A 27,981-nucleotide genomic window follows, 5' to 3' on the forward strand; every position below is an offset into this window, starting at 1 on the left:
CCTCTCTTCCGCTATTTGCGGGGTTTATATATGTATAACAGTCTTAAGACAAATGATATCTGTTGACAGAGAATTTTTGAGCCTCGCCAATAGGGGATAACTGTCCGAAAGGGCCCATTTTGTGAGATGAATGAAAATATCGATATTTTATGTAATTGAGTTAGATGTATTTGTAGAAAAATTTGCATTCCCCCATTGGCCGGGTTTAGATAGCTATAATTGTCATTAGATATATGATTTCTGTTGATAACGAAATTTTGATCCCGGCAAATAGTTTACAACCACCCGAAAGTGTCCATTTTATTATATAAATGAAAATATTGATATTTTATGTAATTGGGTTATATTTGTTTGTTGAAAACCTGTCTTCCCCTATTGGCTGGGTTTAGATAGCTATAACTGTCTTTAGATCAATGATTTAATCTGTTGATAACAAATTTTGATCCCGGCAAATAGGGGATAATTGTCCGAAATGGCCCATTTTGTGATGTAAATGAAAATATCGATATTTCATGTAATTGAGCTTTATTATTTGTTGAAAAACCTGCCTTCCATTATTGGGCGAGTTTACATAGCTATAAATGTCCTTAGATACATGATTTTTGTTGATAAGGAAGGTTTGATCCCGGCAAATAGTTTACAACCACCCGAAAGGGTCCATTTTATGATATAAATGAAAATATTAACATTTTATGTAATTGAGTTATATGTGTTTGTATTAAAATCTGTATTTCCCTATTGGCCGGGTTTTAAACAGCTATAACTGTCATTAGATCAATGATTTCTGTTGATAACAAAATTTTAATCCCGGCAAATAGGGGATAACTGTCCGAGATGGCCCATTTAGTGATATAAATGAAAATATCGACATTTAATGTAATTGAGCTTTATTTGTTTGTTGAAAAACCTGTCTTCCCCTATTGACCGAGTTTACATGGCTATAATTGTCCTTAGATAAATGATTTCTGTTGATAACTAAGGTTTGATCCCGGCAAATAGTTAAAAACACCCGAAAGGGTCCATTTATATGTATAAATGAAATATTGCTATTTTATGTGATTGAGTTATATGTGTTTGTATAAAAATCTGTATTCCCCTATTGGCGGGTTTAGATAGCTATAACTGTCATCTGATGAATGATTTCTGTTGATAACGAAATTTTGATCCCGGCAAATAGTTTACAACCACCCGAAAGTGTCCATTTTATTATATAAATGAAAATATTGATATTTATGTAATTGGGTTATATTTGTTTGTTGAAAAACCTGTCTTCCCCTATTGGCTGGGTTTAGATAGCTATAACTGTCTTTAGATCAATGATTTAATCTGTTGATAACAAAATTTTGATCCCGGCAAATAGGGGATAATTGTCCGAAATGGCCCATTTTGTGATGTAAATGAAAATATCGATATTTCATGTAATTGAGCTTTATTTATTTGTTGAAAAACCTGCCTTCCATTATTGGGCGAGTTTACATAGCTATAAATGTCCTTAGATACATGATTTTTGTTGATAAGGAAGGTTTGATCCCGGCAAATAGTTTACAACCACCCGAAAGGGTCCATTTTATGATATAAATGAAAATATTAACATTTTATGTAATTGAGTTATATGTGTTTGTATTAAAATCTGTATTTCCCTATTGGCCGGGTTTAAACAGCTATAACTGTCATTAGATCAATGATTTCTGTTGATAACAAAATTTTAATCCCGGCAAATAGGGGATAACTGTCCGAGATGGCCCATTTAGTGATATAAATGAAAATATCGACATTTTATGTAATTGAGCTTTATTTGTTTGTTGAAAAACCTGTCTTCCCCTATTGACCGAGTTTACATGGCTATAATTGTCCTTAGATAAATGATTTCTGTTGATAACTAAGGTTTGATCCCGGCAAATAGTTAAAAAACACCCGAAAGGGTCCATTTTATGATATAAATGAAATATTGCTATTTTATGTGATTGAGTTATATGTGTTTGTATATAAATCTGTATTCCCCTATTGGCCGGGTTTAGATAGCTATAACTGTCATCTGATGAATGATTTCTGTTGATAACAAGATTTTTATCCCGCCAAATAGTTAAAAAACACCCGAAAGGGTCCATTTATGATGTAATGAAAATATTGATATTTTATGTAATTGAGTTATATGTGTTTGTAAAACAAACCTTTGTTACCCTATTTGTCGGGTTTAGATAGCTATAACTGTCATTACATAAATGATTTATGTTGATAACGAAGTTTTGAGCAAGAGAAATAGGGGATAAATGTCCGAGAAGGCCCATTTTGTGATATGAATGAAAATATCGATATTTCATGTAATTGAGTTATATATGTTTGTAGAAAAACCTTTCTTCCCCTATTGGCAGGGTTTATAGCTATCACTGTTATTAGATAAATGGTTCCTGTTGACAACGAAGGTTTGGACCCGTCCAATAAGGGATAGCTGCCCGAAATTGCCCATTTTGTGATATAAATGAAAATATCGATATTTACGTTATTGAGTTATATTTGTTTGTTGAAAAACCTGTCTTCCCCATTGGCCGAGTTTACATAGCTATAATTGTCCTTAGATAAATGATTTGTGTTGATAACAAAATTTGATCCCGGCAAATAGGGGATAACTGTCCGAGATGGCCCATTTTGTGATATAAATGAAAATATCGATATTTTATGTTATTGAGTTTGTTGAAAAACCTATCTTCGCCTATACGCCGGGTTTATATAGCTATAATTGTCCTTAGATAAAAGATTTCTGTTTGCAATAAAAATTTGAGCCCGCAAAAAGGGGACAACTGTCCGAGAGGCCCCATTTTGTTATGTAAATGAAAATATCGATATTCTATGTAATTGAGTTATATTTGTTTGTTGAAAAACCAGTCTTCCTTTATTGGACGGGATTATATAGCTAGAATTGTCCTTAAATAAATGACTTCTGTTGATCACGAAGTTTTGAGCCCGGCCAATAGGGGATTACTGTTCGAAAGGGCCCATTTTGTGATATATTGGCCGGGTTTAGATAGCTATAACTGTCATCTGATGAATGATTTCTGTTGATAACAAGATTTTTATCCCGCCAAATAGTTAAAAACACCCGAAAGGGTCATTTTATGATGTAATGAAAATATTGATATTTTATGTAATTGAGTTATATGTGTTTGTAAAAAAACCTTTGTTACCCTATTGGTCGGGTTTAGATAGCTATAACTGTCATTACATAAATGATTTATGTTGATAACGAAGTTTTGAGCAAGAGAAATAGGGGATAACTGTCCGAGAAGGCCCATTTTGTCATATGAATGAAAATATCGATATTTCATGTAATTGAGTTATATGTATTTGTAGAAAAATTTGTATTCCCCTATTGGCAGGGTTTAGATAGCTATCACTGTTATTAGATAAATGGTTCCTGTTGACAACGAAGGTTTGGACCCGTCCAATAAGGGATAGCTGCCCGAAATTGCCCATTTTGTGATATAAATGAAAATATCGATAATTTATGTTATTGAGTTATATTTGTTTGTTGAAAAACCTGTCTTCTCCCATTGGCCGAGTTTACATAGCTATAATTGTCCTTAGATAAATGATTTGTGTTGATAACAAAATTTTGATCCCGGCAAATAGGGGATAACTGTCCGAGATGGCCCATTTTGTGATATAAATGAAAATATCGATATTTTATGTTATTGAGTTTGTTGAAAAACCTATCTTCGCCTATATGCCGGGTTTATATAGCTATAATTGTCCTTAGATAAAAGATTTCTGTTTGCAATAAAAATTTGAGACCGGCAAAAAGGGGATAACTGTCCGAGAGGCCCCATTTTGTGATGTAAATGAAAATATCGATATCTTATGTGATTGAGCTTTATTTGTTTGTTGAAAAACCTGTCTTCCCCTATTGACCGAGTTTACATGGCTATAATTGTCCTTAGATAAATGATTTCTGTTGATAACTAAGGTTTGATCCCGGCAAATAGTTAAAAACCACCCGAAAAGGTCCATTTTATGATATAAATCAAAATATTGATATTTTATGTGATTGAGTTATATGTGTTTGTATAAAAATCTGTATTCCCCTATTGGCCGGGTTTAGATAGCTATAACTGTCATCTGATGAATGATTTCTGTTGATAACAAAATTTTTATCCCTCCAAATAGGGGATAACTGTCCTTGAGGGCCCATTTTGTGATGTAAATGAAAATATCGATATTTTATGTAATTGAGCTTGATTTGTTTGTCGAAAAACCTGTCTTCCCCAATTGGGCGAGTTTACTTAGCTATAATTGTCCTTAGATAAATGATTTCTGTTGATAAGGAAGGTTTGATCCCGGTAAATAGTTTACAACCACCCGAAAGGGTCCATTTTATGATATAAATGAAAATATTGATATTTTATGTAATTGAGTTATATGTGTTTGTTGAAAAACCTGTCTTCCCCTATTGGCCGGGTTTAGATAGCTATAACTGTCAATAGATCAATGATTTAATCTGTTGATAACAAAATTTTGATCCCGGCAAATAGGGGATAATTGTCCGAAATGGCCCATTTTGTGATGTAAATGAAAATATCGATATTTCATGTAATTGAGCTTTATTTATTTGTTGAAAAACCTGCCTTCCCCTTTTGGGCGAGTTTACATAGCTATAAATGTCCTTAGATAAATGATTTTTGTTGATAAGGAAGGTTTGATCCCGGCAAATAGTTTACAACCACCCGAAAGGGTCCATTTTATGATATAAATGAAAATATTAATATTTTATGTAATTGAGTTATATGTGTTTGTATAAAAATCTGTATTTCCCTATTGGCCGGGTTTAGATAGCTATAACTGTCCTTAGAAAAATGATTTCTGTTGATAACAAAATTTTTATCCCGGCAAATAGGAGATAACTTTCCGAACTGGCTCATTTTGGGATATAAATGAAAATATCGAAATTTTATGGAATTGAGTTATATATGTTTGTTGAAAAACCTCTCTTCCGCTATTTGCGGGGTTTATATATGTGTAACAGTCTTAAGACAAATGATATCTGTTGACAGAGAATTTTTGAGCCTCGCCAATAGGGGATAACTGTCCGAAAGGGCCCATTTTGTGAGATGAATGAAAATATCGATATTTTATGTAATTGAGTTATATGTATTTGTAGAAAAATTTGTATTCCCCCATTGGCCGGGTTTAGATAGCTATAATTGTCATTAGATATATGATTTCTGTTGATAACGAAATTTTGATCCCGGCAAATAGTTTACAACCACCCGAAAGTGTCCATTTTATTATATAAATGAAAATATTGATATTTTATGTAATTGGGTTATATTTGTTTGTTGAAAAACCTGTCTTCCCCTATTGGCCGGGTTTAGATAGCTATAACTGTCTTTAGATCAATGATTTAATCTGTTGATAACAAAATTTTGATCCCGGCAAATAGGGGATAATTGTCCGAAATGGCCCATTTTGTGATGTAAATGAAAATATCGATATTTCATGTAATTGAGCTTTATTTATTTGTTGAAAAACCTGCCTTCCATTATTGGGCGAGTTTACATAGCTATAAATGTCCTTAGATACATGATTTTTGTTGATAAGGAAGGTTTGATCCCGGCAAATAGTTTACAACCACCCGAAAGGGTCCATTTTATGATATAAATGAAAATATTAACATTTTATGTAATTGAGTTATATGTGTTTGTATTAAAATCTGTATTTCCCTATTGGCCGGGTTTAAACAGCTATAACTGTCATTAGATCAATGATTTCTGTTGATAACAAAATTTTAATCCCGGCAAATAGGGGATAACTGTCCGAGATGGCCCATTTAGTGATATAAATGAAAATATCGACATTTTATGTAATTGAGCTTTATTTGTTTGTTGAAAAACCTGTCTTCCCCTATTGACCGAGTTTACATGGCTATAATTGTCCTTAGATAAATGATTTCTGTTGATAACTAAGGTTTGATCCCGGCAAATAGTTAAAAAACACCCGAAAGGGTCCATTTTATGATATAAATGAAAATATTGCTATTTTATGTGATTGAGTTATATGTGTTTGTATAAAAATCTGTATTCCCCTATTGGCCGGGTTTAGATAGCTATAACTGTCATCTGATGAATGATTTCTGTTGATAACAAGATTTTTATCCCGCCAAATAGTTAAAAAACACCCGAAAGGGTCCATTTTATGATGTAATGAAAATATTGATATTTTATGTAATTGAGTTATATGTGTTTGTAAAAAAACCTTTGTTACCCTATTGGTCGGGTTTAGATAGCTATAACTGTCATTACATAAATGATTTATGTTGATAACGAAGTTTTGAGCAAGAGAAATAGGGGATAACTGTCCGAGAAGGCCCATTTTGTGATATGAATGAAAATATCGATATTTCATGTAATTGAGTTATATATGTTTGTAGAAAAACCTTTCTTCCCCTATTGGCAGGGTTTATAGCTATCACTGTTATTAGATAAATGGTTCCTGTTGACAACGAAGGTTTGGACCCGTCCAATAAGGGATAGCTGCCCGAAATTGCCCATTTTGTGATATAAATGAAAATATCGATAATTTATGTTATTGAGTTATATTTGTTTGTTGAAAAACCTGTCTTCCCCCATTGGCCGAGTTTACATAGCTATAATTGTCCTTAGATAAATGATTTGTGTTGATAACAAAATTTTGATCCCGGCAAATAGGGGATAACTGTCCGAGATGGCCCATTTTGTGATATAAATGAAAATATCGATATTTTATGTTATTGAGTTTGTTGAAAAACCTATCTTCGCCTATACGCCGGGTTTATATAGCTATAATTGTCCTTAGATAAAAGATTTCTGTTTGCAATAAAAATTTGAGCCCGGCAAAAAGGGGACAACTGTCCGAGAGGCCCCATTTTGTTATGTAAATGAAAATATCGATATTCTATGTAATTGAGTTATATTTGTTTGTTGAAAAACCAGTCTTCCTTTATTGGACGGGATTATATAGCTAGAATTGTCCTTAAATAAATGACTTCTGTTGATCACGAAGTTTTGAGCCCGGCCAATAGGGGATTACTGTTCGAAAGGGCCCATTTTGTGATATATTGGCCGGGTTTAGATAGCTATAACTGTCATCTGATGAATGATTTCTGTTGATAACAAGATTTTTATCCCGCCAAATAGTTAAAAAACACCCGAAAGGGTCCATTTTATGATGTAATGAAAATATTGATATTTTATGTAATTGAGTTATATGTGTTTGTAAAAAAACCTTTGTTACCCTATTGGTCGGGTTTAGATAGCTATAACTGTCATTACATAAATGATTTATGTTGATAACGAAGTTTTGAGCAAGAGAAATAGGGGATAACTGTCCGAGAAGGCCCATTTTGTGATATGAATGAAAATATCGATATTTCATGTAATTGAGTTATATATGTTTGTAGAAAAACCTTTCTTCCCCTATTGGCAGGGTTTAGATAGCTATCACTGTTATTAGATAAATGGTTCCTGTTGACAACGAAGGTTTGGACCCGTCCAATAAGGGATAGCTGCCCGAAATTGCCCATTTTGTGATATAAATGAAAATATCGATAATTTATGTTATTGAGTTATATTTGTTTGTTGAAAAACCTGTCTTCCCCCATTGGCCGAGTTTACATAGCTATAATTGTACTTAGATAAATGATTTGTGTTGATAACAAAATTTTGATCCCGGCAAATAGGGGATACCTGTCCGAGATGGCCCATTTTGTGATATAAATGAAAATATCGATATTTTATGTTATTGAGTTTGTTGAAAAACCTATCTTCGCCTATATGCCGGGTTTATATAGCTATAATTGTCCTTAGATAAAAGATTTCTGTTTGCAATAAAAATTTGAGACCGGCAAAAAGGGGATAACTGTCCGAGAGGCCCCATTTTGTGATGTAAATGAAAATATCGATATCTTATGTGATTGAGCTTTATTTGTTTGTTGAAAAACCTGTCTTCCCCTATTGACCGAGTTTACATGGCTATAATTGTCCTTAGATAAATGATTTCTGTTGATAACTAAGGTTTGATAACGGCAAATAGTTAAAAACCACCCGAAAAGGTCCATTTTATGATATAAATCAAAATATTGATATTTTATGTGATTGAGTTATATGTGTTTGTATAAAAATCTGTATTCCCCTATTGGCCGGGTTTAGATAGCTATAACTGTCATCTGATGAATGATTTCTGTTGATAACAAAATTTTTATCCCGCCAAATAGGGGATAACTGTCCTTGAGGGCCCATTTTGTGATGTAAATGAAAATATCGCTATTTTATGTAATTGAGCTTGATTTGTTTGTCGAAAAACCTGTCTTCCCCAATTGGGCGAGTTTACTTAGCTATAATTGTCCTTAGATAAATGATTTCTGTTGATAAGGAAGGTTTGATCCCGGTAAATAGTTTACAACCACTCGAAAGGGTCCATTTTATGATATAAATGAAAATATTGATATTTTATGTAATTGAGTTATATGTGTTTGTTGAAAAACCTGTCTTCCCCTATTGGCCGGGTTTAGATAGCTATAACTGTCATTAGATCAATGATTTAATCTGTTGATAACAAAATTTTGATCCCGGCAAATAGGGGATAATTGTCCGAAATGGCCCATTTTGTGATGTAAATGAAAATATCGATATTTCATGTAATTGAGCTTTATTTATTTGTTGAAAAACCTGCCTTCCCCTTTTGGGCGAGTTTACATAGCTATAAATGTCCTTAGATAAATGATTTTTGTTGATAAGGAAGGTTTGATCCCGGCAAATAGTTTACAACCACCCGAAAGGGTCCATTTTATGATATAAATGAAAATATTAATATTTTATGTAATTGAGTTATATGTGTTTGTATAAAAATCTGTATTTCCGGGTTTAGATAGCTATAATTGTCATTAGATAAATGATTTCTGTTGATAACGAAATTTTGATCCCGGCAAATAGTTTACAACCACCCGAAAGTGTCCATTTTATTATATAAATGAAAATATTGATATTTTATGTAATTGGGTTATATTTGTTTGTTGAAAAACCTGTCTTCCCCTATTGGCCGGGTTTAGATAGCTATAACTGTCATTAGATCAATGATTTAATCTGTTGATAACAAAATTTTGATCCCGGCAAATAGGGGATAATTGTCCGAAATGGCCCATTTTGTGATGTAAATGAAAATATCGATATTTCATGTAATTGAGCTTTATTTATTTGTTGAAAAACCTGCCTTCCCCTTTTGGGCGAGTTTACATAGCTATAAATGTCCTTAGATAAATGATTTTTGTTGATAAGGAAGGTTTGATCCCGGCAAATAGTTTACAACCACCCGAAAGGGTCCATTTTATGATATAAATGAAAATATTAATATTTTATGTAATTGAGTTATATGTGTTTGTATAAAAATCTGTATTTCCCTATTGGCCGGGTTTAGATAGCTATAACTGTCCTTAGAAAAATGATTTCTGTTGATAACAAAATTTTTATCCCGGCAAATAGGAGATAACTTTCCGAAATGGCTCATTTTGGGATATAAATGAAAATATCGAAATTTTATGGAATTGAGTTATATATGTTTGTTGAAAAACCTATCTTCCGCTATTTGCGGGGTTTATATATGTATAACAGTCTTAAGACAAATGATATCTGTTGACAGAGAATTTTTGAGCCTCGCCAATAGGGGATAACTGTCCGAAAGGGCCCATTTTGTGAGATGAATGAAAATATCGATATTTTATGTAATTGAGTTAGATGTATTTGTAGAAAAATTAGCATTCCCCCATTGGCCGGGTTTAGATAGCTATAATTGTCATTAGATATATGATTTCTGTTGATAACGAAATTTTGATCCCGGCAAATAGTTTACAACCACCCGAAAGTGTCCATTTTATTATATAAATGAAAATATTGATATTTTATGTAATTGGGTTATATTTGTTTGTTGAAAAACCTGTCTTCCCCTATTGGCCGGGTTTAGATAGCTATAACTGTCTTTAGATCAATGATTTAATCTGTTGATAACAAAATTTTGATCCCGGCAAATAGGGGATAATTGTCCGAAATGGCCCATTTTGTGATGTAAATGAAAATATCGATATTTCATGTAATTGAACTTTATTTATTTGTTGAAAAACCTGCCTTCCATTATTGGGCGAGTTTACATAGCTATAAATGTCCTTAGATACATGATTTTTGTTGATAAGGAAGGTTTGATCCCGGCAAATAGTTTACAACCACCCGAAAGGGTCCATTTTATGATATAAATGAAAATATTAACATTTTATGTAATTGAGTTATATGTGTTTGTATTAAAATCTGTATTTCCCTATTGGCCGGGTTTAAACAGCTATAACTGTCATTAGATCAATGATTTCTGTTGATAACAAAATTTTAATCCCGGCAAATAGGGGATAACTGTCCGAGATGGCCCATTTAGTGATATAAATGAAAATATCGACATTTTATGTAATTGAGCTTTATTTGTTTGTTGAAAAACCTGTCTTCCCCTATTGACCGAGTTTACATGGCTATAATTGTCCTTAGATAAATGATTTCTGTTGATAACTAAGGTTTGATCCCGGCAAATAGTTAAAAAACACCCGAAAGGGTCCATTTTATGATATAAATGAAAATATTGGTATTTTATGTGTTTGAGTTATATGTGTTTGTATAAAAATCTGTATTCCCCTATTGGCCGGGTTTAGATAGCTATAACTGTCATCTGATGAGTGATTTCTGTTGATAACAAGATTTTTATCCCGCCAAATAGTTAAAAAACACCCGAAAGGGTCCATTTTATGATGTAATGAAAATATTGATATTTTATGTAATTGAGTTATATGTGTTTGTAAAAAAACCTTTGTTACCCTATTGGTCGGGTTTAGATAGCTATAACTGTCATTACATAAATGATTTATGTTGATAACGAAGTTTTGAGCAAGAGAAATAGGGGATAACTGTCCGAGAAGGCCCATTTTGTGATATGAATGAAAATATCGATATTTCATGTAATTGAGTTATATATGTTTGTAGAAAAACCTTTCTTCCCCTATTGGCAGGGTTTATAGCTATCACTGTTATTAGATAAATGGTTCCTGTTGACAACGAAGGTTTGGACCCGTCCAATAAGGGATAGCTGCCCGAAATTGCCCATTTTGTGATATAAATGAAAATATCGATAATTTATGTTATTGAGTTATATTTGTTTGTTGAAAAACCTGTCTTCCCCCATTGGCCGAGTTTACATAGCTATAATTGTCCTTAGATAAATGATTTGTGTTGATAACAAAATTTTGATCCCGGCAAATAGGGGATAACTGTCCGAGATGGCCCATTTTGTGATATAAATGAAAATATCGATATTTTATGTTATTGAGTTTGTTGAAAAACCTATCTTCGCCTATACGCCGGGTTTATATAGCTATAATTGTCCTTAGATAAAAGATTTCTGTTTGCAATAAAAATTTGAGCCCGGCAAAAAGGGGATAACTGTCCGAGAGGCCCCATTTTGTGATGTAAATGAAAATATCGATATTCTATGTAATTGAGTTATATTTGTTTGTTGAAAAACCAGTCTTCCTTTATTGGACGGGATTATATAGCTAGAATTGTCCTTAAATAAATGACTTCTGTTGATCACGAAGTTTTGAGCCCGGCCAATAGGGGATTACTGTTCGAAAGGGCCCATTTTGTGATATATTGGCCGGGTTTAGATAGCTATAACTGTCATCTGATGAATGATTTCTGTTGATAACAAGATTTTTATCCCGCCAAATAGTTAAAAAACACCCGAAAGGGTCCATTTTATGATGTAATGAAAATATTGATATTTTATGTAATTGAGTTATATGTGTTTGTAAAAAAACCTTTGTTACCCTATTGGTCGGGTTTAGATAGCTATAACTGTCATTACATAAATGATTTATGTTGATAACGAAGTTTTGAGCAAGAGAAATAGGGGATAACTGTCCGAGAAGGCCCATTTTGTGATATGAATGAAAATATCGATATTTCATGTAATTGAGTTATATATGTTTGTAGAAAAACCTTTCTTCCCCTATTGGCAGGGTTTAGATAGCTATCACTGTTATTAGATAAATGGTTCCTGTTGACAACGAAGGTTTGGACCCGTCCAATAAGGGATAGCTGCCCGAAATTGCCCATTTTGTGATATAAATGAAAATATCGATAATTTATGTTATTGAGTTATATTTGTTTGTTGAAAAACCTGTCTTCCCCCATTGGCCGAGTTTACATAGCTATAATTGTACTTAGATAAATGATTTGTGTTGATAACAAAATTTTGATCCCGGCAAATAGGGGATACCTGTCCGAGATGGCCCATTTTGTGATATAAATGAAAATATCGATATTTTATGTTATTGAGTTTGTTGAAAAACCTATCTTCGCCTATATGCCGGGTTTATATAGCTATAATTGTCCTTAGATAAAAGATTTCTGTTTGCAATAAAAATTTGAGACCGGCAAAAAGGGGATAACTGTCCGAGAGGCCCCATTTTGTGATGTAAATGAAAATATCGATATCTTATGTGATTGAGCTTTATTTGTTTGTTGAAAAACCTGTCTTCCCCTATTGACCGAGTTTACATGGCTATAATTGTCCTTAGATAAATGATTTCTGTTGATAACTAAGGTTTGATCCCGGCAAATAGTTAAAAACCACCCGAAAAGGTCCATTTTATGATATAAATCAAAATATTGATATTTTATGTGATTGAGTTATATGTGTTTGTATAAAAATCTGTATTCCCCTATTGGCCGGGTTTAGATAGCTATAACTGTCATCTGATGAATGATTTCTGTTGATAACAAAATTTTTATCCCGCCAAATAGGGGATAACTGTCCTTGAGGGCCCATTTTGTGATGTAAATGAAAATATCGCTATTTTATGTAATTGAGCTTGATTTGTTTGTCGAAAAACCTGTCTTCCCCAATTGGGCGAGTTTACTTAGCTATAATTGTCCTTAGATAAATGATTTCTGTTGATAAGGAAGGTTTGATCCCGGTAAATAGTTTACAACCACCCGAAAGGGTCCATTTTATGATATAAATGAAAATATTGATATTTTATGTAATTGAGTTATATGTGTTTGTTGAAAAACCTGTCTTCCCCTATTGGCCGGGTTTAGATAGCTATAACTGTCATTAGATCAATGATTTAATCTGTTGATAACAAAATTTTGATCCCGGCAAATAGGGGATAATTGTCCGAAATGGCCCATTTTGTGATGTAAATGAAAATATCGATATTTCATGTAATTGAGCTTTATTTATTTGTTGAAAAACCTGCCTTCCCCTTTTGGGCGAGTTTACATAGCTATAAATGTCCTTAGATAAATGATTTTTGTTGATAAGGAAGGTTTGATCCCGGCAAATAGTTTACAACCACCCGAAAGGGTCCATTTTATGATATAAATGAAAATATTAATATTTTATGTAATTGAGTTATATGTGTTTGTATAAAAATCTGTATTTCCCTATTGGCCGGGTTTAGATAGCTATAACTGTCCTTAGAAAAATGATTTCTGTTGATAACAAAATTTTTATCCCGGCAAATAGGAGATAACTTTCCGAAATGGCTCATTTTGGGATATAAATGAAAATATCGAAATAGCTATAATTGTCATTAGATAAATGATTTCTGTTGATAACGAAATTTTGATCCCGGCAAATAGTTTACAACCACCCGAAAGTGTCCATTTTATTATATAAATGAAAATATTGATATTTTATGTAATTGGGTTATATTTGTTTGTTGAAAAACCTGTCTTCCCCTATTGGCCGGGTTTAGATAGCTATAACTGTCATTAGATCAATGATTTAATCTGTTGATAACAAAATTTTGATCCCGGCAAATAGGGGATAATTGTCCGAAATGGCCCATTTTGTGATGTAAATGAAAATATCGATATTTCATGTAATTGAGCTTTATTTATTTGTTGAAAAACCTGCCTTCCCCTTTTGGGCGAGTTTACATAGCTATAAATGTCCTTAGATAAATGATTTTTGTTGATAAGGAAGGTTTGATCCCGGCAAATAGTTTACAACCACCCGAAAGGGTCCATTTTATGATATAAATGAAAATATTAATATTTTATGTAATTGAGTTATATGTGTTTGTATAAAAATCTGTATTTCCCTATTGGCCGGGTTTAGATAGCTATAACTGTCCTTAGAAAAATGATTTCTGTTGATAACAAAATTTTTATCCCGGCAAATAGGAGATAACTTTCCGAAATGGCTCATTTTGGGATATAAATGAAAATATCGAAATTTTATGGAATTGAGTTATATATGTTTGTTGAAAAACCTCTCTTCCGCTATTTGCGGGGTTTATATATGTATAACAGTCTTAAGACAAATGATATCTGTTGACAGAGAATTTTTGAGCCTCGCCAATAGGGGATAACTGTCCGAAAGGGCCCATTTTGTGAGATGAATGAAAATATCGATATTTTATGTAATTGAGTTATATGTATTTGTAGAAAAATTTGTATTCCCCCATTGGCCGGGTTTAGATAGCTATAATTGTCATTAGATATATGATTTCTGTTGATAACGAAATTTTGATCCCGGCAAATAGTTTACAACCACCCGAAAGTGTCCATTTTATTATATAAATGAAAATATTGATATTTTATGTAATTGGGTTATATTTGTTTGTTGAAAAACCTGTCTTCCCCTATTGGCCGGGTTTAGATAGCTATAACTGTCTTTAGATCAATGATTTAATCTGTTGATAACAAAATTTTGATCCCGGCAAATAGGGGATAATTGTCCGAAATGGCCCATTTTGTGATGTAAATGAAAATATCGATATTTCATGTAATTGAACTTTATTTATTTGTTGAAAAACCTGCCTTCCATTATTGGGCGAGTTTACATAGCTATAAATGTCCTTAGATACATGATTTTTGTTGATAAGGAAGGTTTGATCCCGGCAAATAGTTTACAACCACCCGAAAGGGTCCATTTTATGATATAAATGAAAATATTAACATTTTATGTAATTGAGTTATATGTGTTTGTATTAAAATCTGTATTTCCCTATTGGCCGGGTTTAAACAGCTATAACTGTCATTAGATCAATGATTTCTGTTGATAACAAAATTTTAATCCCGGCAAATAGGGGATAACTGTCCGAGATGGCCCATTTAGTGATATAAATGAAAATATCGACATTTTATGTAATTGAGCTTTATTTGTTTGTTGAAAAACCTGTCTTCCCCTATTGACCGAGTTTACATGGCTATAATTGTCCTTAGATAAATGATTTCTGTTGATAACTAAGGTTTGATCCCGGCAAATAGTTAAAAAACACCCGAAAGGGTCCATTTTATGATATAAATGAAAATATTGGTATTTTATGTGTTTGAGTTATATGTGTTTGTATAAAAATCTGTATTCCCCTATTGGCCGGGTTTAGATAGCTATAACTGTCATCTGATGAGTGATTTCTGTTGATAACAAGATTTTTATCCCGCCAAATAGTTAAAAAACACCCGAAAGGGTCCATTTTATGATGTAATGAAAATATTGATATTTTATGTAATTGAGTTATATGTGTTTGTAAAAAAACCTTTGTTACCCTATTGGTCGGGTTTAGATAGCTATAACTGTCATTACATAAATGATTTATGTTGATAACGAAGTTTTGAGCAAGAGAAATAGGGGATAACTGTCCGAGAAGGCCCATTTTGTGATATGAATGAAAATATCGATATTTCATGTAATTGAGTTATATATGTTTGTAGAAAAACCTTTCTTCCCCTATTGGCAGGGTTTATAGCTATCACTGTTATTAGATAAATGGTTCCTGTTGACAACGAAGGTTTGGACCCGTCCAATAAGGGATAGCTGCCCGAAATTGCCCATTTTGTGATATAAATGAAAATATCGATAATTTATGTTATTGAGTTATATTTGTTTGTTGAAAAACCTGTCTTCCCCCATTGGCCGAGTTTACATAGCTATAATTGTCCTTAGATAAATGATTTGTGTTGATAACAAAATTTTGATCCCGGCAAATAGGGGATAACTGTCCGAGATGGCCCATTTTGTGATATAAATGAAAATATCGATATTTTATGTTATTGAGCTTTATTTGTTTGTTGAAAAACCTGTCTTCGCCTATATGCCGGGTTTATATAGCTATAATTGTCCTTAGATAAAAGATTTCTGTTTGCAATAAAAATTTGAGACCGGCAAAAAGGGGATAACTGTCCGAGAGGCCCCATTTTGTGATGTAAATGAAAATATCGATATTTTATGTGATTGAGCTTTATTTGTTTGTTGAAAAACCTGTCTTCCCCTATTGACCGAGTTTACATGGCTATAATTGTCCTTAGATAAATGATTTCTGTTGATAACTAAGGTTTGATCCCGGCAAATAGTTAAAAACCACCCGAAAGGGTCCATTTTATGATATAAATAAAAATATTGATATTTTATGTGATTGAGTTATATAAGTTTGTATAAAAATCTGTATTCCCCTATTGGCCGGGTTTAGATAGCTATAACTGTCATCTGATGAATGATTTCTGTTGATAACAAAATTTTTATCCCGCCAAATAGGGGATAACTGTCCTTGAGGGCCCATTTTGTGATGTAAATGAAAATATCGATATTTTATGTAATTGAGCTTTATTTGTTTGTCAAAAAACCTGTCTTCCCCAATTGGGCGAGTTTACATAGCTATAATTGTCCTTAGATAAATGATTTCTGTTGATAAGGAAGGTTTGATCCCGGCAAATAGTTTACAATTACCCGAAAGGGTCCATTTTATGATATAAATGAAAATATTGATATTTTATGTAATTGAGTTCTATGTGTTTGTATAAAAATCTGTATTCCCTATTGGCCGGGTTTAGATAGCTATAACTGTCCTTAGATAAATGATTTCTGTTGATAACAAAATTTTTATCCCGGCAAATAGGAGATAACTGTCCGAAATGGCTCATTTTGGGATATAAATGAAAATATCGAAATTTTATGTAATTGAGTTATATGTGACTCTGCACCTCAAAACAAACAAAAATTCGCCAGACATGAATTTTTAGTTAAGACCATATTCTGAAAGAGCAGACTTTAAGCTTTAAAATGATGTATAACTCAAATCAAATGGACTCTCCTAACCTATCTAAATATTAGAAAGAAAGCACAAACTCACGAAAAGTGTGAACTGAGAAAAGAGGCTCTGAAGTACAGTGTCTATTCAAGCGCTTAATCTTTACTAAACCGTGCTGGCTGTGCGATGCATGGGACAAAAAACAGGAAGTAAACCACCAGTGTAACAACAATGAAGGGATTATCGGATTAAACTGAAATTAAGCATGCCTCATTAACACATTCTGTCCATAATCAATGCTAACTTTCAAAGCAGTAGCACTATCCTTTCAAAAGTTATTAGAGTTGAAAGTGAAGAGTGTGGACAAGGTTTTTCAGAAATGAAAAAGGGATTCTAAAGACACACATAATCACACTATTCTACCAAAAATGTTCGGGATAAACTGCTTAAAAAAACACACTTTCCTGCCCGTTTTATGATACCAAATTTTAGCATAATGTAAAAAAGGACCCGCTCTTTCAGAGAATATGAAAAAGTCAAGTTCGGCTAGGTTGACCCATTTTACTTATTTTCAGTCCTCACGCAAAATCAGTGTGTGCGACTTTATGTTCGTTTTGAGGTGCACGGTCACATATATGTTTGTTGAAAAACCTCTCTTCCGCTATTTGCGGGGTTTATATATGTATAACAGTCTTAAGACAAATGATATCTGTTGACAGAGAATTTTTGAGCCTCGCCAATAGGGGATAACTGTCCGAAAGGGCCCATTTTGTATTAATGTCCTTAGATAAATGATTTTTGTTGATAAGGAAGGTTTGATCCCGGCAAATAGTTTACAACCACCCGAAAGGGTCCATTTTATGATATAAATGAAAATATTAATATTTTATGTAATTGAGTTATATGTGTTTGTATTAAAATCTGTATTTCCCTATTGGCCGGGTTTAAACAGCTATAACTGTCATTAGATCAATGATTTCTGTTGATAACAAAATTTTAATCCCGGCAAATAGGAGATAACTTTCCGAAATGGCTCATTTTGGGATATAAATGAAAATATCGAAATTTTATGGAATTGAGTTATATATGTTTGTTGAAAAACCTCTCTTCCGCTATTTGCGGGGTTTATATATGTATAACAGTCTTAAGACAAATGATATCTGTTGACAGAGAATTTTTGAGCCTCGCCAATAGGGGATAACTGTCCGAAAGGGCCCATTTTGTGAGATGAATGAAAATATCGATATTTTATGTAATTGAGTTAGATGTATTTGTAGAAAAATTTGCATTCCCCTATTGGCCGGGTTTAGATAGCTATAATTGTCATTAGATATATGATTTCTGTTGATAACGAAATTTTGATCCCGGCAAATAGTTTACAACCACCCGAAAGTGTCCATTTTATTATATAAATGAAAATATTGATATTTTATGTAATTGGGTTATATTTGTTTGTTGAAAAACCTGTCTTCCCCTATTGGCTGGGTTTAGATAGCTATAACTGTCTTTAGATCAATGATTTAATCTGTTGATAACAAAATTTTGATCCCGGCAAATAGGGGATAATTGTCCGAAATGGCCCATTTTGTGATGTAAATGAAAATATCGATATTTCATGTAATTGAGCTTTATTTATTTGTTGAAAAACCTGCCTTCCCCTTTTGGGCGAGTTTACATAGCTATAAATGTCCTTAGATAAATGATTTTTGTTGATAAGGAAGGTTTGATCCCGGCAAATAGTTTACAACCACCCGAAAGGGTCCATTTTATGATATAAATGAAAATATTAATATTTTATGTAATTGAGTTATATGTGTTTGTATAAAAATCTGTATTTCCCTATTGGCCGGGTTTAGATAGCTATAACTGTCCTTAGAAAAATGATTTCTGTTGATAACAAAATTTTTATCCCGGCAAATAGGAGATAACTTTCCGAAATGGCTCATTTTGGGATATAAATGAAAATATCGAAATTTTATGGAATTGAGTTATATATGTTTGTTGAAAAACCTCTCTTCCGCTATTTGCGGGGTTTATATATGTATAACAGTCTTAAGACAAATGATATCTGTTGACAGAGAATTTTTGAGCCTCGCCAATAGGGGATAACTGTCCGAAAGGGCCCATTTTGTGAGATGAATGAAAACATCGATATTTTATGTAATTGAGTTAGATGTATTTGTAGAAAAATTTGCATTCCCCCATTGGCCGGGTTTAGATAGCTATAATTGTCATTAGATATATGATTTCTGTTGATAACGAAATTTTGATCCCGGCAAATAGTTTACAACCACCCGAAAGTGTCCATTTTATTATATAAATGAAAATATTGATATTTTATGTAATTGGGTTATATTTGTTTGTTGAAAAACCTGTCTTCCCCTATTGGCCGGGTTTAGATAGCTATAACTGTCTTTAGATCAATGATTTAATCTGTTGATAACAAAATTTTGATCCCGGCAAATAGGGGATAATTGTCCGAAATGGCCCATTTTGTGATGTAAATGAAAATATCGATATTTCATGTAATTGAACTTTATTTATTTGTTGAAAAACCTGCCTTCCATTATTGGGCGAGTTTACATAGCTATAAATGTCCTTAGATACATGATTTTTGTTGATAAGGAAGGTTTGATCCCGGCAAATAGTTTACAACCACCCGAAAGGGTCCATTTTATGATATAAATGAAAATATTAACATTTTATGTAATTGAGTTATATGTGTTTGTATTAAAATCTGTATTTCCCTATTGGCCGGGTTTAAACAGCTATAACTGTCATTAGATCAATGATTTCTGTTGATAACAAAATTTTAATCCCGGCAAATAGGGGATAACTGTCCGAGATGGCCCATTTAGTGATATAAATGAAAATATCGACATTTTATGTAATTGAGCTTTATTTGTTTGTTGAAAAACCTGTCTTCCCCTATTGACCGAGTTTACATGGCTATAATTGTTCTTAGATAAATGATTTCTGTTGATAACTAAGGTTTGATCCCGGCAAATAGTTAAAAAACACCCGAAAGGGTCCATTTTATGATATAAATGAAAATATTGGTATTTTATGTGTTTGAGTTATATGTGTTTGTATAAAAATCTGTATTCCCCTATTGGCCGGGTTTAGATAGCTATAACTGTCATCTGATGAGTGATTTCTGTTGATAACAAGATTTTTATCCCGCCAAATAGTTAAAAAACACCCGAAAGGGTCCATTTTATGATGTAATGAAAATATTGATATTTTATGTAATTGAGTTATATGTGTTTGTAAAAAAACCTTTGTTACCCTATTGGTCGGGTTTAGATAGCTATAACTGTCATTACATAAATGATTTATGTTGATAACGAAGTTTTGAGCAAGAGAAATAGGGGATAACTGTCCGAGAAGGCCCATTTTGTGATATGAATGAAAATATCGATATTTCATGTAATTGAGTTATATATGTTTGTAGAAAAACCTTTCTTCCCCTATTGGCAGGGTTTATAGCTATCACTGTTATTAGATAAATGGTTCCTGTTGACAACGAAGGTTTGGACCCGTCCAATAAGGGATAGCTGCCCGAAATTGCCCATTTTGTGATATAAATGAAAATATCGATAATTTATGTTATTGAGTTATATTTGTTTGTTGAAAAACCTGTCTTCCCCCATTGGCCGAGTTTACATAGCTATAATTGTCCTTAGATAAATGATTTGTGTTGATAACAAAATTTTGATCCCGGCAAATAGGGGATAACTGTCCGAGATGGCCCATTTTGTGATATAAATGAAAATATCGATATTTTATGTTATTGAGTTTGTTGAAAAACCTATCTTCGCCTATACGCCGGGTTTATATAGCTATAATTGTCCTTAGATAAAAGATTTCTGTTTGCAATAAAAATTTGAGCCCGGCAAAAAGGGGATAACTGTCCGAGAGGCCCCATTTTGTGATGTAAATGCAAATATCGATATTCTATGTAATTGAGTTATATTTGTTTGTTGAAAAACCAGTCTTCCTTTATTGGACGGGATTATATAGCTAGAATTGTCCTTAAATAAATGACTTCTGTTGATCACGAAGTTTTGAGCCCGGCCAATAGGGGATTACTGTTCGAAAGGGCCCATTTTGTGATATATTGGCCGGGTTTAGATAGCTTTAACTGTCATCTGATGAATGATTTCTGTTGATAACAAGATTTTTATCCCGCCAAATAGTTAAAAAACACCCGAAAGGGTCCATTTTATGATGTAATGAAAATATTGATATTTTATGTAATTGAGTTATATGTGTTTGTAAAAAAACCTTTGTTACCCTATTGGTCGGGTTTAGATAGCTATAACTGTCATTACATAAATGATTTATGTTGATAACGAAGTTTTGAGCAAGAGAAATAGGGGATAACTGCCCGAGAAGGCCCATTTTGTGATATGAATGAAAATATCGATATTTCATGTAATTGAGTTATATATGTTTGTAGAAAAACCTTTCTTCCCCTATTGGCAGGGTTTAGATAGCTATCACTGTTATTAGATAAATGGTTCCTGTTGACAACGAAGGTTTGGACCCGTCCAATAAGGGATAGCTGCCCGAAATTGCCCATTTTGTGATATAAATGAAAATATCGATAATTTATGTTATTGAGTTATATTTGTTTGTTGAAAAACCTGTCTTCCCCCATTGGCCGAGTTTACATAGCTATAATTGTACTTAGATAAATGATTTGTGTTGATAACAAAATTTTGATCCCGGCAAATAGGGGATACCTGTCCGAGATGGCCCATTTTGTGATATAAATGAAAATATCGATATTTTATGTTATTGAGTTTGTTGAAAAACCTATCTTCGCCTATATGCCGGGTTTATATAGCTATAATTGTCCTTAGATAAAAGATTTCTGTTTGCAATAAAAATTTGAGACCGGCAAAAAGGGGATAACTGTCCGAGAGGCCCCATTTTGTGATGTAAATGAAAATATCGATATCTTATGTGATTGAGCTTTATTTGTTTGTTGAAAAACCTGTCTTCCCCTATTGACCGAGTTTACATGGCTATAATTGTCCTTAGATAAATGATTTCTGTTGATAACTAAGGTTTGATCCCGGCAAATAGTTAAAAACCACCCGAAAAGGTCCATTTTATGATATAAATCAAAATATTGATATTTTATGTGATTGAGTTATATGTGTTTGTATAAAAATCTGTATTCCCCTATTGGCCGGGTTTAGATAGCTATAACTGTCATCTGATGAATGATTTCTGTTGATAACAAAATTTTTATCCCGCCAAATAGGGGATAACTGTCCTTGAGGGCCCATTTTGTGATGTAAATGAAAATATCGCTATTTTATGTAATTGAGCTTGATTTGTTTGTCGAAAAACCTGTCTTCCCCAATTGGGCGAGTTTACTTAGCTATAATTGTCCTTAGATAAATGATTTCTGTTGATAAGGAAGGTTTGATCCCGGTAAATAGTTTACAACCACCCGAAAGGGTCCATTTTATGATATAAATGAAAATATTGATATTTTATGTAATTGAGTTATATGTGTTTGTTGAAAAACCTGTCTTCCCCTATTGGCCGGGTTTAGATAGCTATAACTGTCATTAGATCAATGATTTAATCTGTTGATAACAAAATTTTGATCCCGGCAAATAGGGGATAATTGTCCGAAATGGCCCATTTTGTGATGTAAATGAAAATATCGATATTTCATGTAATTGAGCTTTATTTATTTGTTGAAAAACCTGCCTTCCCCTTTTGGGCGAGTTTACATAGCTATAAATGTCCTTAGATAAATGATTTTTGTTGATAAGGAAGGTTTGATCCCGGCAAATAGTTTACAACCACCCGAAAGGGTCCATTTTATGATATAAATGAAAATATTAATATTTTATGTAATTGAGTTATATGTGTTTGTATAAAAATCTGTATTTCCCTATTGGCCGGGTTTAGATAGCTATAACTGTCCTTAGAAAAATGATTTCTGTTGATAACAAAATTTTTATCCCGGCAAATAGGAGATAACTTTCCGAAATGGCTCATTTTGGGATATAAATGAAAATATCGAAATTTTATGGAATTGAGTTATATATGTTTGTTGAAAAACCTCTCTTCCGCTATTTGCGGGGTTTATATATGTATAACAGTCTTAAGACAAATGATATCTGTTGACAGAGAATTTTTGAGCCTCGCCAATAGGGGATAACTGTCCGAAAGGGCCCATTTTGTGAGATGAATGAAAATATCGATATTTTATGTAATTGAGTTATATGTATTTGTAGAAAAATTTGTATTCCCCTATTGGCCGGGTTTAGATAGCTATAATTGTCATTAGATAAATGATTTCTGTTGATAACGAAATTTTGATCCCGGCAAATAGTTTACAACCACCCGAAAGTGTCCATTTTATTATATAAATGAAAATATTGATATTTTATGTAATTGGGTTATATTTGTTTGTTGAAAAACCTGTCTTCCCCTATTGGCCGGGTTTAGATAGCTATAACTGTCATTAGATCAATGATTTAATCTGTTGATAACAAAATTTTGATCCCGGCAAATAGGGGATAATTGTCCGAAATGGCCCATTTTGTGATGTAAATGAAAATATCGATATTTCATGTAATTGAGCTTTATTTATTTGTTGAAAAACCTGCCTTCCCCTTTTGGGCGAGTTTACATAGCTATAAATGTCCTTAGATAAATGATTTTTGTTGATAAGGAAGGTTTGATCCCGGCAAATAGTTTACAACCACCCGAAAGGGTCCATTTTATGATATAAATGAAAATATTAATATTTTATGTAATTGAGTTATATGTGTTTGTATAAAAATCTGTATTTCCCTATTGGCCGGGTTTAGATAGCTATAACTGTCCTTAGAAAAATGATTTCTGTTGATAACAAAATTTTTATCCCGGCAAATAGGAGATAACTTTCCGAAATGGCTCATTTTGGGATATAAATGAAAATATCGAAATTTTATGGAATTGAGTTATATATGTTTGTTGAAAAACCTCTCTTCCGCTATTTGCGGGGTTTATATATGTGACCGTGCACCTCAAAACGAACATAAAGTCGCACACACTGATTTTGCGTGAGGACTGAAAATAAGTGAAATAGGTCAATTTAGACGATCTTGACTTTTCCATATTTTCTGAAAGAGCGGGTCTTCTTTTACATTATGCTAAAATTTGGTATCATAAAACGGGCAGGAAAGTGTGTTTTCGTAGCAGTTTATCTTGAACATTTTTGGTAGAATAGTGTGATTAGGTGTGTCTTTAGAATCTCTTTTTCATTTCTGAAAAACCTTGTCCACACTCTTCACTTTCACCTCTAATAACTTTTGAAAGGAGAGTGCTACTGCTTTGAAAGTTGGCATTAATTATGGACAGAATGTGTTAATGAGGCTTGCTTAATTTCAGTTTAATTTGATAATCTCTTCATTGTTGTTACTCTGGTGGTTTACTTCCTGTTTTTTGTCCCAATCATCGCACAGCCAGCACGGTTTGGTAAAGATTAAGCGCTTGAATATATACTGTACTTCACAGCCTCTTTTCTCAGTTCACACTTTTCCTGAGTTTGTGCTTTCTTTCCAATATTCAGATAGGTTAGGAGAATCCATTTGATTTGAGTTATATATCATTTTAAAGCTTAAAGTCTGCTCTTTCAGAATATGGTCTTAACTAAAAATTCATGTCTGGCGACTTTTTGTTTGTTTTGAGGTGCAGGGTCACATATGTATAACAGTCTTAAGACAAATGATATCTGTTGACAGAGAATTTTTGAGCCTCGCCAATAGGGGATAAGTGTCCGAAAGGGCCCATTTTGTGAGATGAATGAAAATATCGATATTTTATGTAATTGAGTTATATGTATTTGTAGAAAAATTTGTATTCCCCCATTGGCCGGGTTAAGATAGCTATAATTGTCATTAGATATATGATTTCTGTTGATAACGAAATTTTGATCCCGGCAAATAGTTTACAACCACCCGAAAGTGTCCATTTTATTATATAAATGAAAATATTGATATTTCATGTAATTGGGTTATATTTGTTTGTTGAAAAACCTGTCTTCCCCTATTGGCCGGGTTTAGATAGCTATAACTGTCTTTAGATCAATGATTTAATCTGTTGATAACAAAATTTTGATCCCGGCAAATAGGGGATAATTGTCCGAAATGGCCCATTTTGTGATGTAAATGAAAATATCGATATTTCATGTAATTGAACTTTATTTATTTGTTGAAAAACCTGCCTTCCATTATTGGGCGAGTTTACATAGCTATAAATGTCCTTAGATACATGATTTTTGTTGATAAGGAAGGTTTGATCCCGGCAAATAGTTTACAACCACCCGAAAGGGTCCATTTTATGATATAAATGAAAATATTAACATTTTATGTAATTGAGTTATATGTGTTTGTATTAAAATCTGTATTTCCCTATTGGCCGGGTTTAAACAGCTATAACTGTCATTAGATCAATGATTTCTGTTGATAACAAAATTTTAATCCCGGCAAATAGGGGATAACTGTCCGAGATGGCCCATTTAGTGATATAAATGAAAATATCGACATTTTATGTAATTGAGCTTTATTTGTTTGTTGAAAAACCTGTCTTCCCCTATTGACCGAGTTTACATGGCTATAATTGTCCTTAGATAAATGATTTCTGTTGATAACTAAGGTTTGATCCCGGCAAATAGTTAAAAAACACCCGAAAGGGTCCATTTTATGATATAAATGAAAATATTGGTATTTTATGTGTTTGAGTTATATGTGTTTGTATAAAAATCTGTATTCCCCTATTGGCCGGGTTTAGATAGCTATAACTGTCATCTGATGAGTGATTTCTGTTGATAACAAGATTTTTATCCCGCCAAATAGTTAAAAAACACCCGAAAGGGTCCATTTTATGATGTAATGAAAGTATTGATATTTTATGTAATTGAGTTATATGTGTTTGTAAAAAAACCTTTGTTACCCTATTGGTCGGGTTTAGATAGCTATAACTGTCATTACATAAATGATTTATGTTGATAACGAAGTTTTGAGCAAGAGAAATAGGGGATAAATGTCCGAGAAGGCCCATTTTGTGATATGAATGAAAATATCGATATTTCATGTAATTGAGTTATATATGTTTGTAGAAAAACCTTTCTTCCCCTATTGGCAGGGTTTATAGCTATCACTGTTATTAGATAAATGGTTCCTGTTGACAACGAAGGTTTGGACCCGTCCAATAAGGGATAGCTGCCCGAAATTGCCCATTTTGTGATATAAATGAAAATATCGATAATTTATGTTATTGAGTTATATTTGTTTGTTGAAAAACCTGTCTTCCCCCATTGGCCGAGTTTACATAGCTATAATTGTCCTTAGATAAATGATTTGTGTTGATAACAAAATTTTGATCCCGGCAAATAGGGGATAACTGTCCGAGATGGCCCATTTTGTGATATAAATGAAAATATCGATATTTTATGTTATTGAGCTTTATTTGTTTGTTGAAAAACCTGTCTTCGCCTATATGCCGGGTTTATATAGCTATAATTGTCCTTAGATAAAAGATTTCTGTTTGCAATAAAAATTTGAGACCGGCAAAAAGGGGATAACTGTCCGAGAGGCCCCATTTTGTGATGTAAATGAAAATATCGATATTTTATGTGATTGAGCTTTATTTGTTTGTTGAAAAACCTGTCTTCCCCTATTGACCGAGTTTACATGGCTATAATTGTCCTTAGATAAATGATTTCTGTTGATAACTAAGGTTTGATCCCGGCAAATAGTTAAAAACCACCCGAAAGGGTCCATTTTATGATATAAATAAAAATATTGATATTTTATGTGATTGAGTTATATAAGTTTGTATAAAAATCTGTATTCCCCTATTGGCCGGGTTTAGATAGCTATAACTGTCATCTGATGAATGATTTCTGTTGATAACAAAATTTTTATCCCGCCAAATAGGGGATAACTGTCCTTGAGGGCCCATTTTGTGATGTAAATGAAAATATCGATATTTTATGTAATTGAGCTTTATTTGTTTGTCAAAAAACCTGTCTTCCCCAATTGGGCGAGTTTACATAGCTATAATTGTCCTTAGATAAATGATTTCTGTTGATAAGGAAGGTTTGATCCCGGCAAATAGTTTACAATTACCCGAAAGGGTCCATTTTATGATATAAATGAAAATATTGATATTTTATGTAATTGAGTTCTATGTGTTTGTATAAAAATCTGTATTCCCTATTGGCCGGGTTTAGATAGCTATAACTGTCCTTAGATAAATGATTTCTGTTGATAACAAAATTTTTATCCCGGCAAATAGGAGATAACTGTCCGAAATGGCTCATTTTGGGATATAAATGAAAATATCGAAATTTTATGTAATTGAGTTATATGTGACTCTGCACCTCAAAACAAACAAAAAGTCGCCAGACATGAATTTTTAGTTAAGACCATATTCTGAAAGAGCAGACTTTAAGCTTTAAAATGATGTATAACTCAAATCAAATGGACTCTCCTAACCTATCTAAATATTAGAAAGAAAGCACAAACTCACGAAAAGTGTGAACTGAGAAAAGAGGCTCTGAAGTACAGTGTCTATTCAAGCGCTTAATCTTTACTAAACCGTGCTGGCTGTGCGATGCATGGGACAAAAAACAGGAAGTAAACCACCAGTGTAACAACAATGAAGGGATTATCGGATTAAACTGAAATTAAGCATGCCTCATTAACACATTCTGTCCATAATCAATGCTAACTTTCAAAGCAGTAGCACTATCCTTTCAAAAGTTATTAGAGTTGAAAGTGAAGAGTGTGGACAAGGTTTTTCAGAAATGAAAAAGGGATTCTAAAGACACACATAATCACACTATTCTACCAAAAATGTTCGGG

The sequence above is a fragment of the Diadema antillarum genome, unplaced genomic scaffold (assembly GCF_040938485.1).
Source record: "Diadema antillarum isolate AM-2024a unplaced genomic scaffold, OU_Dant_1.0 seq00001349_RagTag, whole genome shotgun sequence".
Classification (NCBI taxonomy): domain Eukaryota; kingdom Metazoa; phylum Echinodermata; class Echinoidea; order Diadematoida; family Diadematidae; genus Diadema; species Diadema antillarum.